This window comes from Eschscholzia californica, unplaced genomic scaffold (assembly GCF_041429995.1).
Source record: "Eschscholzia californica isolate CP2 unplaced genomic scaffold, dmEscCali1.0.p SCAF_1, whole genome shotgun sequence".
Classification (NCBI taxonomy): domain Eukaryota; kingdom Viridiplantae; phylum Streptophyta; class Magnoliopsida; order Ranunculales; family Papaveraceae; genus Eschscholzia; species Eschscholzia californica.
In genome coordinates, this window is record NW_028238198.1 from 35,025,166 (window position 1) to 35,040,257 (window position 15,092).

At 34.7% G+C, this 15,092-nt stretch overlaps 1 long non-coding RNA gene across 1 annotated transcript; it reads left to right on the top strand.

Moving 5' to 3' along the window:
* The first annotated feature begins 10,148 nt into the window (after positions 1-10,148).
* LOC147566368 (uncharacterized) lies at positions 10,149-13,744 on the top strand. Its single transcript, XR_015237415.1, has 3 exons — positions 10,149-12,619; positions 12,936-13,038; positions 13,376-13,744. It is a non-coding gene; the product is annotated as an uncharacterized LOC147566368 (long non-coding RNA).
* Positions 13,745-15,092: the final 1,348 nt, after the last annotated feature.

Below are 15,092 nucleotides of genomic sequence, written 5' to 3' on the forward strand. Positions count from 1 at the left end.
TTGATCTCTGTGATAAAAATGATGAAGTTTCGTTTTTCGTACATAAATTCTTGTTCCATTAGCTTGTTCTTAAGTACAGTATGATATTTTATAAATGTATATGTAATTTGATGACTGACAAATGACTTTTAGGAATCATACGATCTCATTTGGTTGCCCAAATAGACCCACAGATTATGGATTTTCATGAATCCTAGGAATTTCTTATTGGTTACCCAATAGACCAAGCAAAATTCTGAGTATTTATGAATCCTAGGATGGCTTATTGGTTACCAAATAGACCTAGGAAAATCCTAAGTATTCAAGATCTGAATATTCATGCATCTACACCCAAACAGAGCATACAGGTAGTTCTTCATGTCCCTTAGATTTGTTGTTACGGTGTTTAAGGTTTGTTTCAATGGCCTTTAGCTTCTTATCATATTGTTTAAATGGCGGCTTATGACCTTTGTGGTCTGTTCCTTCTCTCTCTCTCTCTCTCTAGATCTGTTCTAGAGAGAGAGAGAAAATTAAAAAAAAAAAATTAGATAGAGAGGAGAGACAAAATTAAAAAAGATAAAAAAAAATTTATGTTTGAAGGTAGCCGGCCGGAAAATTGGCCGGCCGGCGACTTTCGCCGGAGAAGATGATGAGGTGTCGAGAAGATGAAGTGGCAGAGAGAGGTGATGAGATGGAGGAGAACTTTCAAAAAAATGTATTATGTATTCCCTATACAAATGTATTCCCCCGAGAATTTTCAAAAAAATCTGGATTCCCTCGAGAATTTATTCCCCGGAGAATTTTCTTTATTCCCCAAAGCCGCGGCCTTTTTTTTGTTGAGCAAACAAAATACGAAAGACTAAGAAACAAAAACAATAGAAAGGTAAGGTCCTGAAAGGAGTGTCAGGTATGTCTGCAGCGGTGATTCTTCCCCATTTCGCTAGTTTGTCTGCTTTCTCATTGTTGTGCCTCGAGGTGTAAGAGAAGATCAGACTATCGAATCCGTTCCTTAGCCTAGAGATGTTGTCCATATGTTTCCCTGATTCCCATTGGATCAACGAGTTTTTATTGTGAAGGTAGCGGATTAAGTTCTGGTTGTCACTTTCAATATGAATAAGCTGAATTTTGAGATCTGCGGCCGACTGAAGAGTTCATAAATAGCCTGACATTCACATTCTTCTGTATTTTGGCCTCTGGTGGTGTCTGCTAGTGCTGCTATGAAAACTGCTTGGTTATCGTACATGATACATCTGATGCCTACTGGATCATCTAAAGTTGTAAAAGAAGCATCGACATTAATTTGATGGATGGGCTTCAGGTGGTATCCACTCGATCTTGTTGTTGGTGCCTGTAACGATTTTAATTGGGGTAGAGTTTGTCATGGTTCCCGTGATTCCAGTTATAGCCTGCATGGGAGATTGATCTTTCGAGGAAAATAATTTGTCGCATCTAGCTTTCCATATAAACCATAAGATTTTGGCAAACAAAGTTACCTTTTCCGCTTCCATATCCTTCCATTGTACAATCCATTCTCTTAGATTGGTGATATTCTCTGTCATAATATTAAAGTGAAACCAGATAGGGCGAGCATAGTAGCAGTGGAGTAAAACATGCAAAGTAGTTTCGGTATTATCATAGTAAGTACAGTTGTTGATATTACCGATATATTTGCCAATTTTGTCTCGAACTGGTAGGCTATTAGTGCAGCATTTCCATAAGAATTATTTGTTTCTAGGAGTAGTATTAATATTCCAGATAAATTTCCATTTGATCGTTTCATATGAATAGTTATGGGTTCTCAACTATTGATACATAGATCGTATTGTGAAATTACCTGATTTGGTCAGGGCCCATCTCATTGAATCTTCTCGAAGTCTGTGCAGATTGATACTAAGGATAACATTGCATATATCAGTATTAAAATATTGAAATATAACATTCATATTCCACATGTTATTATTAATAAGTTGAGCTACGGTGGTAAGAAGACGGTTTCTATCGTTAGTAATGGGAGGGGGGTGATTCGGGGTCCAGTAATCATGTCAAATATTAATATTAGTACCTTTATTAACATCCCAAAAAATCAGACTGGAGACCATATCAAAGTGTTTAGCAAGAGACTTCCAAAGCCAGAAGTGGTTAGGCTTAGCTGAGCTAAGTTTAATATCCCTAGGAAAATATTTAGCTTTGAGAATTTGAGCCAGAGGAGTGTCAGGGTTTTTTTATGAACTTCCTGTAAGTGAAAAAGCAACCACAATCAAGAAAGACGATAAAAAAGAAATTTGTAGTAAATTAATCTAAACTCGCTCTTATCTCACACCAATCCATATTTAACTTGATTGCCCTCACACTTGAACTAAAACGCCCGAAATTCAAAATGAGTTATCTATATGACTTGAACAAAAATTCTAACCATCTAAACACAAAAAAGGAAATGCAAAATAAAGAACAAATTAGTTTGTGTTTTCTGTATTTATTTTAGAGATATTGACTCTTCAAATTTCAATAGATCATAGACTTAAACCATTAATGCTCAATGAAACTACACACAAACGGGTAATGAAACCGATATTTTACTTACAACTCTGTTACAACCCTATAGTCTCCTTGCACAGACCAAGTCATTCCAGACCAAGGTGGTTGATCACCATCTCCACCAGTGGCGTGGCTGAGAATTCGGGGGACCGGTGCGGAATAATATTGGGTGCCCTTTCTCCGATAACGTTAAAACACAATTTTCTTTTCCAAATAAAATGCATTTAGCAAAAATTCAAATAAATTGAGTTAGAATTTTTTTATCTCAGATGAATCTAAGTTGTGTATTTTTTTCTCCGAAAAATTTGTTTACGCAAAAACCCGCACACATCAAACTAATTAATTCTATGGAAAAAAATAATTCTTCACAATTAATCTTTAATTAAAACTAGTGATTTATCTATAATTAATAGTTGCTGTTACTATTAATAGTTCGAGAGAATAATGAATCGAGATAATAAACAAAAATATTGATAGAGAGGAGTGTATCGAACTTGTGACCTCATGCTTGTTGAGTAAAATATTTACCACCTAAGCTACAATTCATTTTTTAAATCATTTTACACTTTGTTGTTATTAGACAAAATTTAAGATTTAGGGGTCCTTGTCTAAATAAACATGTTTACGAAATAATAATGACATGTCGTTTAGAGTCATGGTGGAACCAACTTACCCAGTATCTACCTAAATGTCTGTGTTGGGGGCTACAAAATATTGACATTGGGCCTTATAACATCATAGCCCATATAAAGTCATGTTGCCCCGCACCACCCTCACCCACACCCTTGATCTCCACATGAATCGTCTCCTACCCATGCATAAACTACCCTCCATCCAAGAGATGTCTTTATTTCATTCAAGGCTTTCACTACAACCACGACATTTTCACTTGATTAGTCAGAGAGTAAAGAAATACAGAAAGAGTAGAACTAAACCCTAATTTGGAAAGTAGTTACAACTTTGATTCCAATAATAAAACCTACAGTTTTCTAAACCTTGAAGATAATAAACTAAAAATCTATCTATTATATTAAAACAGGTCAGTCGGTTATCCAGGGGATAAGTCTGACTGTCCATTTTATTTTAGAGATTTGGTTGGGAACACATCCGACGGATGATGTAATTTTTTTTTTACGTAAATAGACTACAAAAAGAAGGGCATCTATGTAAATCAACTAAAATTAGTTAGAGTAACTACTACAAAAAGAAGGGCATCTAGGACAAAATTAGTTATTTCTCAAATGGCCCCCAACTTTGTGACCAGCTTCTTGCCTGGCCCCCTAGATTAGCAAAAATACCCATATGGCCCATTTTTTCATTTATCTTTAACTTTCCGTTACTCTCTTTCCTCCATCTATTTTTCTCTCTCCGCACATCATTATCTTACGCCACCTCATCATCTTCTCCGGTCAAACATTAAAAAAATAAAAAAAATTTCTCTCTTCTCTCTCTCTCTAAAAATTTAAAAAAAAAAAATATGTCATCTCTCTCTAAACTCCGGCGAAGGGAAGGCCCTTCGCCGGAGTTTTAGAGAGAGAGAGGACAGATTTAAAAAAAAAAAATTTAGAGAGAAAGAGAGGAGAGAGAAAAAAAAAAGATTATTTTTTTCTAATGTTTGAAGGTCGCCGGCCGGAAAATTGGCCTGCCGATGATCTTCACCGGAGAAGATGATGAGGTGGCGTAAGATAATGATGTGGCAACGAGAGAAAAAGAGATGGAGGAGAGAGAGTAACGGAAAGTTAAAGATAACTGAAAAAGGGGGCCATATGGGTATTTTTGCTAATCTAGGGGGTCAAGCAGGAAGCTGGTCACAAAGTTGGGGGCCATTTGGGAAATAATAATGTCTTAGACGTTGATTGAACAGCCACATAGATGTGTGACTGAGACAATATTAATGACTTTCTATGGAATGAATCTCCATCCTTTACTAAATCAAACGGTCCAGATTCAACACTTTTTGTCTTCCTTAACGTATCATTAATATCTTCGATGTTAATTGGACTGCCACATAGATATATGACTGGGACAATACTAATGACCTTCTATAGAATGAATCTCTATCCTTTAGTGAATCAAACGGTCAAGATTCTACGCGGTCCGGTGAACCCATTTTCTGCCACAGTCTCGGGTTAGGATGGGTCTAACCTGTCTAGACGTCCAATGGGATGATGTGCCTGACCCGTGCGAGTTCCTATATTATGTATACCTATTATACAAAACACATCAATATGACATGTGTATCACTTGCAACGGTTGAATCATTTACTCTTCCATGTAACCCGACATTACTTCCACCTCTTTATTTCTCAATACATAAAATTATGCTAAAATGAGGGAATGGTCCAAATTTTCAGCCTTCAATACGCTTACAGCCCAAACAAGGACCGAAATGCGTTTTAAGTCCAAATGTCAGGACAGCTAAGAGTTTTCAGGTTTTTTTAATTTTTTATACCTGTTTTGCCCCTCCCATGGAAAGCTGGTTCTTGCTGTTTCCTTCCTGACGCGTTCAGTGACTGATGGTGAGGGAGCATTTAATTTCTCTTTTTTTGTTTCTCTCTCTAAAACCTTTTCAAAACCAGTTTTTGGATTCAAAATTTGGAAATTTTGGAGCAGTTTTTGCCGAAAATTAAGTCTCCCGCCCAGATTTTTGGAAGATTTTTTCTTTCTTCTATCCTCTTGTTCTATTTATACATCTCTCTAAATCCCGCAAAATCTCACCTAAATATCTCTAAACCTTCTCTTAACTGACTCTTTCTCTCTCTAGATTATCGAAAAACAACATCTTTCTCTCTAAATATATCTAAATCCCGAAAATACTCTGTTTTTTTGTTTCTCTCTCTAAAACCTTCTCAAAAACGCTGATTCTTTCTTATTTCGTTCAAATTTTCAAAATTTGGGATTAAGTTTTGGCGAAAATTAAAACTCCAGCCCAGATTTTTGAAAGATTCCATCTAAAGTAATTAAGCCCCCCGCCCAGATTTTGGAAAGATTTTTAAAATCTGGAATATTTTTTTTCTTTCTCTCTCTAAATTTTTTAGAGAAACAGAAGAAGAAGATATATAAATTTTCTATCTATATATAAATATTTCGAAATCGATTATATTCTTGCCATCATCTCTATCTTTTTGAGAAAAGGAAAGTAGTAAGATTGGAGAGAGAAAACATGTTTAAACAGAAATAAAACGAATAAAAATAGGAAATATGGGAAGAGAAAAATCTGGAGAGAAAATATGAAAAAGGAATAAAATTTAGAGAGAGGGAAAATAGGAAAAATCTAGAGAGAAATTCGGTGTCTATTACATAACCCAACAAAATTCCTAGTAAATAAAACAATTCCCGGTGAACAAGTCAATTTCGAGTACAAAAGTGTCTAGTACACAAGAAAATTCTTAGTAAATAAAACAATTCTCGGTAAACAAGAAACTTTCCAATACAAAAGTGTCTAGTACACAAGAAAATTTTCCGTAAATTAAACAGTTTCCGGTAAACCAGAAAATTTCCCAACACAAAAGTGTCTAGTACACAAGAAATCCCCAGTAAATTAAACAGTTTCCGGTAAATCAAAAAATTTCCTAACACAAAAGTGTCTAGTACACAAGAAATCCCCAGTAAATTAAACAGTTTCCGGTAAACCAGAAAATTTCCCAACACTAAAGTGTCTAGTACACAAGAAATCCCCAGTAAATTAAACAGTTTCCGGTAAACCAGAAAATTTCCCAACACTAAAGCGTCTAGTACACATGAAATCCCCAGTAAATTAAATAGTTTCCGGTAAACCAGAAAATTTCCCAACACTAAAGTGTCTAGTACACAAGAAATCCCCAGTAAATTAAACAGTTTCTGGTAAACCAGAAAATTTCCCAACACAAAAGTGTCTAGTACACAAGAAATCCTCAGTAAATTAAACAATTTCCGTAAACAAGAACCAATCTGGAAAAAAAATTGAGAGAAATTATTTAGAAAGAAATTCGAAATTAGTTAGAAATTGGTTAAAATTTGAGAGAAATTAGGAATTGGTTAAATTAATAAATCTGGAAAGTTAGAGAGAAAAATTCGAAATTTGAACCAATCTTGAAAAATTCGAAATTTGAGATAAGAAACAAATCTAGAAAAAAAGAAAGAATTTTGAACCAATCTGGAAATATTTGTTTAGATTGAAGAGAAAATTTTGAAAAGAGAGACCCAAAAAATGGAGGGTAAATAAGCATTACCCCCAACCCAAAACAAAAATGAGAACCCAATCCAAATTGTCAGGACAGCTCACACTTTTCTGGTTTTTATTTTATTTATCCCTCTTTTACCCCTTCACGGGAAATTTCTGTGTTTTCTAACAATCTGACGGATGACAGCGAAACAATTAATTCCCCGTACATGACGTAATGTCAGAGAAACATTCAGATTTTTTGAAAATTCAAAAATGACGCCATTTTTTGACGAAATTTCAGGCAATTTTTTTGAATCCCGCCCATTATATTTTATGCTCTTTCTCTCATTTTTTTTGGAAACATTCACATTTTATCTTCTTCATCTCTTTCAATCTCCAAGAACATAAATTTTCTGTTCTTTCTCTCTCTAAAAGTTTTATGTTCTTATTTTTGGATGTTCATCATTCTTATTTTGCTTCACATTTTATCTTCTTCATCTCTTTCAATCTCTAAAAACATCAAAGTTTTCTGTCTTTCTCTCTCTAAAAGTTTTATGTTCTTATTTTTCTTCTTCATCATTCTAATTTGTTTCACATTTTATCTTCTTCATCTCTAAAAACATCAAAGTACATAACCAAATGGCCAGTGCACAGAACCATTCCCGGTACAGAAGAAAATTCCCAGTTCAAAAGTGTCCAGTACTGAACCAAATGGCCAGTATACGGAACACTTCCCGGTGCACAAGAAAATTCCCAGTACAAAAATGTCTAGTACATAGCTGAATGGCGAGTACACAGAACAATTCCCGGTAGACAAGAAAATTCCCACTACAAAAATGTCTAGTACATAACCAAATGGCTTGTACACAAAACAATTCCCTGTACACAAGAAAATTCCCAAAACAGAAATGTCTAGTACATAACCAAATGGCCAGCACACAAAACAATTCCCAGTACACAAGCAAATTTCCAATACAAAAATGTATAGTACACATCCAAAAAATGGCCAGTACACTAAATAATTCCCGGTACACAAGAAAATTTCCTTGTACAAATTCAAGAAAAACTACCAAAAATGAAGAAATTTGTTGAGATTGGAAAGAGATAAGAAATAAATCTAGAAAAAAGAACGAAATTTGTTGAGATTGGAGAGAGAAATTTAAAAAGATTGGAGAGAGAAATATGTGTGGGAGAAAATAAAAAAGAAATAAGAAATAAATCTAGAAAAAAGAACGAAAATGGCAAGTTGGTAAATTTTGTAATGGCAATTCTGTAAATTTGTGGACAGTACAAGGTTTAATGTCAGGTGCGCCAGACTATTTTTCAAAAAATTTCGCATTTCCTGGGAATTTTTCGGTGGCAATTTTGTAAATTTATGGAAAGTACACTGTATGATGGGAGGCGTGTCAGATTATTTCTTAGAAATTTTAGAGTTTCCCGGGAATTTTTCGATGACCGTTTCGTAAATTTCAAAAAGAAGAAGGGTGTTTTGGAAATTCTACCCCCACCTCCTGACCATTGGACCTGCCCCTTATTCTTTTCCTGTAGTGGACCTGCTTCTTGTTTTGGGTTAAGGATTGGGCCTTTTGCCCAACCCCTCTATTAAATTGCTACGTAGTAGAAAAGTCGTCCGGTCCGTAAGCTCTTATCTATTCCGTTAGATTCGCTTGGCCCACAGTAGTAAGTCGGCTTCCGTAATGCTGAATCAGTAATAAATCAAATCCCAATAGCCGTACCGCAGTTGCCTAACAGTCTACCACGACTAATCTGTACCGTCACATCTGGTCCCCGATCTGTGCCACGTGCCTATAAAGAATGATTTGCTTCAATTTAGTCAATTGACTCTGACCCAAACTTTGACTTGCTCTATTTTGCTCGCCTGGACTCCGGTTTGACTTCTATTTTTCACCTATGAGTTCGTCTTGGACTCTACTTTTCATCGGAGTGTCAACCTCGATCAAAATTACCAGAATCTCCAAATGACCAAAATGCCCTTTTGCGTATCTTTCTCATGTTTTTATCTGTTTTTCGCGCTCGACTCCTTAAAAGACTCCTGGAAAGAAAAACACACAACTCATCAGAGTAACTGTCCGAAATGGACTAACTAACCCGAGTTATGAGATTCAGATGGGACATTTTCATGTCTCATCAAACGTACATAGAAGATTTTTGCGGCAAGCCTTATAGTACTACAGTTCTCATCATGTCAAATTCTTAGCAAGGAAAGCTGACTATGAAAGTCGATATAAGCTTCTAACGATACAATAAAAGTCGAGCTATTTTGTTCAGTTACATTTTCATAAAAAATTATCTCCAATGATGTCCATGCAGTTGGTAATATCCGTGCGGAAATAAGAAAACCCACCTCTACTCATGATTTACTCAAGGAAATGTTTTCGGTAGATGATGACGACGATGATGATGAAAACACTATTTGTCATAGTCCAGCGGAAGAAGTTTGTGTCTCGAGTACATCTGCGGACTCTCCCATATGGGTCTTTTCGCCTTATATAATTCAAATTCTTCTTAGTTATGTTCTTAATAATTTTAGAATTCAAACCACTATTCACAAAATCAATTTACACACCCACTTTCAACCTCCTAGATGAAGGCATGTTAGAGGGAATCCTTTATCTAATTATGTAATGCAATTTCTTTCATGATTATTTTGCTGCTTAATTTTTTGTATTATGTTGCTTAAACTTTTATCTCATTCTTTTTTTTTTTGACCAATTTTTTGTCTCATTCATCACCTAAAACAACTTCATTTCGACAAGATTTGTCATAATAAATGATGTTTTATTGGAACACAACACTAATTGTTTTCGATTCATGTATGATATAAGGCGTTCTAGCTAGCCGTAGTTACATATAATGCGTTAAGCAAAAAAATTGTAGACAATTGTACTAATGATATCAATTTCATTGGTCCACTATCTCCATTTCGTAAGAGACAAGCTCCCGCCCTACGGGGGAGGTTATGCCTAGTATGTATATATCTATATGACAAATGACATAGGTTTTCATGCCATGTCATAACTTTCATCTATAAATCTGGGTCGTCCAATTCTTTTCTGTAAATCACGACCCTTCTTTTTAACGGGTTTTTAAAGGATAAAGGTGGAAAAGTGAGAATAACTACCCACTCCCTATAAAATCTCTAACTATTTTTCTCTCTTTCCTCTTTTCTGCCTTCAAACAACTAAATATAATCTCTGTTATTATTTTTAAAATATATTTTTATTACTTGAATATTTGTATAGGACCAAAATATTCGATAATTTTGTATAACATAATATAGAAATTTTTGTGCCCTACGGGCACAGGCTATACCCTAGTAATAAAAAAGGTGGATGGGTGCTGACGGGGACAAACCCCTGGATAAATCCGACCGTCCGTCCCACATCAGCGCTCTCATCCATCGCTGGATTGAGTCACTCATACCACGCGAGCGCTTGTAGAAACGTATCTTTTCAGCTTCTCACTTCTCACGGACAGACGCATCTCTTCTCTCGAACATGCCACTTCTCACTTCCCTCCATAAAAACGATCGATTCTCTACTTTAGAATTTTTTTTTGCATCATTCGTTTGGTAGTCGACGCAGGCAAGGTCAATATTTTTTCTTCTAAATCGATTTATGTTTCTCTGAATCATTCTTATGTTCTTTTAATTTTTTTCGGTTTTCTGTTCTCTGAATTTTCTTTGAATTCAGTCGATCACTTCTCAGAGTCTGTTTGCTCTTCTTCGTCTAGGGAATCAATCGACGCTGGCAAGGTTTTTTTTATTTTCTTAACATTCCATTTTTGTTTATCTGAATCATTCTTCTGTTCTCTTGAATTTTTTTATTTCGGTTTTGTCTTCTCTGAATTTTCTTTGAGTTCAGTCGATCAATTCTCAAAATTTGTTTGTGCTTCCTTGAATTTTGATCTTTTTAAATTTTGTTTTTCATGATGAAATGTTTGTGCACACTACATGTTTGGTGAAATGCCTATGCGAACTTTAATACATGGTGGGTTGTGATCGTCGTATTTGTACATCTTGGGGAGTTCAAATAATGATGATAGATGGCTGATGGGGAGTTCAAATAATAATGATAAGCTAGGAACATCTGTTTCACCACCAACTTTTAATCTTGAATGGGTTAAGCAGTCAGCCAAAAAATTATCTGTATGTCGGTCTTCCAACTCACCCAGTGTATGAAACTGCATACGGTAGAACTTGTAGGAATCTCTCAACTCATAATTCTCCCCGTGTTTCTTGCAATCCTTCTTCGAGTTCGCACAACTTTGTAAACATTCTTCATTCTTATCCGTTATCTAAATCTTTTAAACCAATTTATTATATTTCTTCTCCCTGGTTGGTTACTTTATCCATTAACAAGAAGCAGGAATAAGGAAGATGCAACTTCAGCGCACTCAACTTTTTGTTCACAACTATCCTTTGCCGAGAAAAGCAATTGTCTATCCGCTCACTAAATTTGGCTAGACCACGTAACTGGTCGGGATTATGGCAGGGATTATTGAGCATTTTTATATCTAACTATATTGTTTCTGATGTACCTCTCTAAAAGTTTACTAGTTTCAAAAGCATACTCAAAGTATAAAACATATAGTGGCTAAACCAGAATAGTAGTATATAGATAGAGAGAGAGAGGATAGAGAGAGACACCAAAATCTGTGAAAATTTTGGTGTCTCTCTCTATCCTATAGTAGTATATAGTAGTATATAGTGGCTAAAACATATAGTGCCCATGTGTGATTTTGTAGTGCAATCCTTAGTTGTCTACCAGATGCCTTTTGGGTTGCATATGATCACCAATGTGACAAGAACGAGACACCAAAATCTGTGAAAATTAATGGTGACGTCCTATCAACTGTTCTCTTGATTAGCATTTCTTTTGGTTAAAATATACCAACTACCAGAGAAAGTAACTATTGAATTTATGGTGGTAAGTCTGTTCATTGACGTTTATGTTTTCTAACTATAAAGTTGAATTTCGTGGCCTGAATGTAATGTCTGGATTAGTTACTTTAAGGTTGCATTTGAGATCCACAGACTGAATGTAATGTGTTCGTTTTAGAGTCAAAAGAAGAGATTTTTTATAAGTTTGCCATCAAACTTTAGAATGAAATTAAAAGGATCCGGGTTAAAAAAAAAACTACAGAGAAATTTGTGGGCAACTTGATGCTTTCTAATACGTTCCATATAATTTATTTGAAGACTTGACTTTTGAAGTGCGATCTTTTAGATCATCTTTATAGGTATTCTTTTGGTAGTGTTCTTTTAGTGCTATTATTAAAGTGGTAAGTGAGAAATCGACAACGGGAAAAGAACCAGATGAAAAAGTAGGTTATCTTCATTTTGCTTAAAGATCTATAATACTCTTGAACAATCACATCTCCCTTTCCTTTTATTTTATTTTGATGAAAAGTTTGTTATTTTACGGTATTCTTCATTTTGACTAGAGTTGTGTAATACTCTTTGTAGTGAATGTTGACTTAAGTAATAGCAGTTCTCGCATCAAGATTTTTTTTTTCAGCAGTCTTTCAATGTCATATGTATGGAGAAATGGCTTACAGACTCGTGTTAGATGCTCTGTTATCTTCGTTTTGATTAAAGTTTTGTAATACTCTTGTAGAATCACATCTCCCTTTCTTTTTCTTTTATTTTGATGAAAAGTTTGTTATTACATGATACTCTTCATTTTGATTAGAGTTTTGTAATACTCTTCGTAGTGAATGTTGACTTAAACAATAGAGTTTCTCGCATCAGAATTTTTTTTTCAACAATCTTTCAATGTCATATGTATAGAAAAATGCCTTACAAACTCGTGCTAGATTAATATTGCATGCTAGATTAATATTGCATGCAACTTGGGGTTTACTAACTATTTATTCTTACACTAAAACAGGACTTCATCGACCTTCAGAATCTTAATTCTTCTATTTCAACTACAATTGGTGAGTTCTTCGATTCTACCTTCTTAACCATTAGTTGCTTCGATTTAGTGAATATTTTTTCTTTTATATCTTTCTCTTGGAAGTTCTTAGAAATGCCTCGGAAGGTACACACGTCATGAATAACGATGATATCTCAATGCGGTCTATTTATAATTCCTCATTCATCTAATCTACAGATGAATTCTCTTTGATTATTCACTACATCCAATGCAAACTTATTTTGTTAATGTATTAGATGTAACTTCCAACTATCTCAAGGTGCGGCGATATTAGATTGTTAGCATTCAAAATGAAATTTTCTATTCTGATGTTACAGGGAGAGAGGTAGCTTCAAATTTAACCTGCTCATATGAGGGGAACTACAAACACCGTACTTCGAAGGAGAAATTATCGAGCGGGTTGCGAAAATAAATTTTCAGGTACACTTTCTTAACAATAAAATCAAACTTATTTTCTGTTTTCTTTTAAAATTGTAGAGTAGCATGTAGATCAATGATGCATCTATATTGGACGGACCTTTTTTGAACTTTACTTAAGACGTCCTTCTAAAATTCAATGAATTTGTAGTTTAGGACTAAAATTATTTCGATTTGTTTGCCTTGAATTTTTTTAACTAGGTTTCTCCTAGATAGTAATTCAAATAAATATTATATTATTGGTAATAATCCCTTTCAAATATTGTTGAAGAAGCTACTATTTCTTTGAATACTTCAAGAGAATATGAAATTGTAGAGGTTCTCACTTCAATTTTATTAGCATGGACGTGGTGTGAATGCGTCGGATTGTATTGGGCGTATGTTATTACACAAGAATGATGTGAGGGGTGCAGTTCTTTGACTCTTAATTAAGGAGGATGCTCCCGTTAATGCCACCGATTTGTATGGAACCAAGTTAACTCAGGTTTTTATGACTCTTTAAAAATATTTTCTCTATCAATAAAAGGATTCAAAGGTAGTTGGCTAATGAAAATTCGATAGTATTTTATAGTTTAGGCGATCGATTGTATGTGGTTGTATGAATAGTGAATAAGTAAAGTGGGAAGTACGGTTAGCTTTATTTGACCTGAATAGCTTGAATACAACTAACTTCAAGGAGAAATATGATAGATATTGAGAAATTTTTTTCGGGGCAATTTTTTTGTTTTATTTCTTTCCATCTGTTCAATTAGTAAGGACTTTGTTAAGTGAAGGTGCTCGAGCTATCATTTTATTTGAATAATAATGTGATTAATGTTTTGATCATGACAATTGAAATATTTTAGAAGTGGAGAAAAATAATGTTTGGTATAAAGAATGGTAACTTGAACAGTGAGAATAGACTGACGAGAACTAGTATATAGATGGATATGATCCAGTCTGATGATATTCAAAAGATAGAAAAGAATCGGGCTCGAAGAGGAAGTCCGAAAATAGCAAAACCCACTTTTACGGGCAAACAAGGGATTCCCTTAAAGGGAGATCCTTGGCCGGCCACTTAATGGGGTTAGGTCGGACAGACTAAGCCCATTAGGGGATAGTCTGGCCAACCATAGCATAAAGAAACCCTAATTAGGATTTTATCCCTAATTAGGAGTTTCAGTTAGATTAAACTCTAACTTATGCTTATTTTTTCTGAGGGACTTGTAGGATTCCTTATTTGAGTAGAACTCTACTAAGGTAATGCCTATATAAGGGCAAGTAATGAGTTCAGAAAAGGTGTGAAAATTTCTCAGAAAGAAATCCCTCTCTTCACACAACTATTAAAGAGAGGAGATTTTAGAGAAAAGTTCTCAATATATCTATCAAGGTCTAGAAGAAGGAGTTCTTCATCTCAACCTTCAAGAAGGTCCTAGCTGGCTGAAAGGAGGGAGTTCAAGTTATACACTCGGTGTCTCAAGTAGAAGAGTTACACTTGAAGCGCTATATCTTCTGAATACTGGTCGGAATTTAGTTCGTGGGAAAGCGAATAAAGGTATTCTTCTTCCTTCTAGTTCATTTATAGATCCTGGACAACATAGTGTTAATCATATGATGATTGAGATTTCGCTTACAATACTAGTAACATGATTAGGATATGTATTAGACACATGTAATTCCCAACAGTGGCATCACGAGCCGTTTGCATGAAACTATCTCTGGCTAGAATGAACTAGATTCAAACTTGGGATTGATAGATAGAATTGTTTGAATAGAGATTCGGACAAAACTTTGATTATTTTGAATTAGATTTAGACATAATCAAATACGTATTTGAAAGAGTTTCAATGCATAGAATCATTAGATTTTGATGTTTTTGAAAAAAGTTTTCGAAAATGGATCTAACAGATTATAAATTTTGAAAAACGGGTTTCAAAATCATGAAGTTTTGGTGTTGAATAATGGAAAAACAAAAGTTTTTCCATGAAAAACAGTAGGAAGAAGACAGTCGTTTGGAAGTTTTTTAAAAAATCCAAAAACTTATAGGTCGGACCGGCCAGAACAACGTCACGAGACCG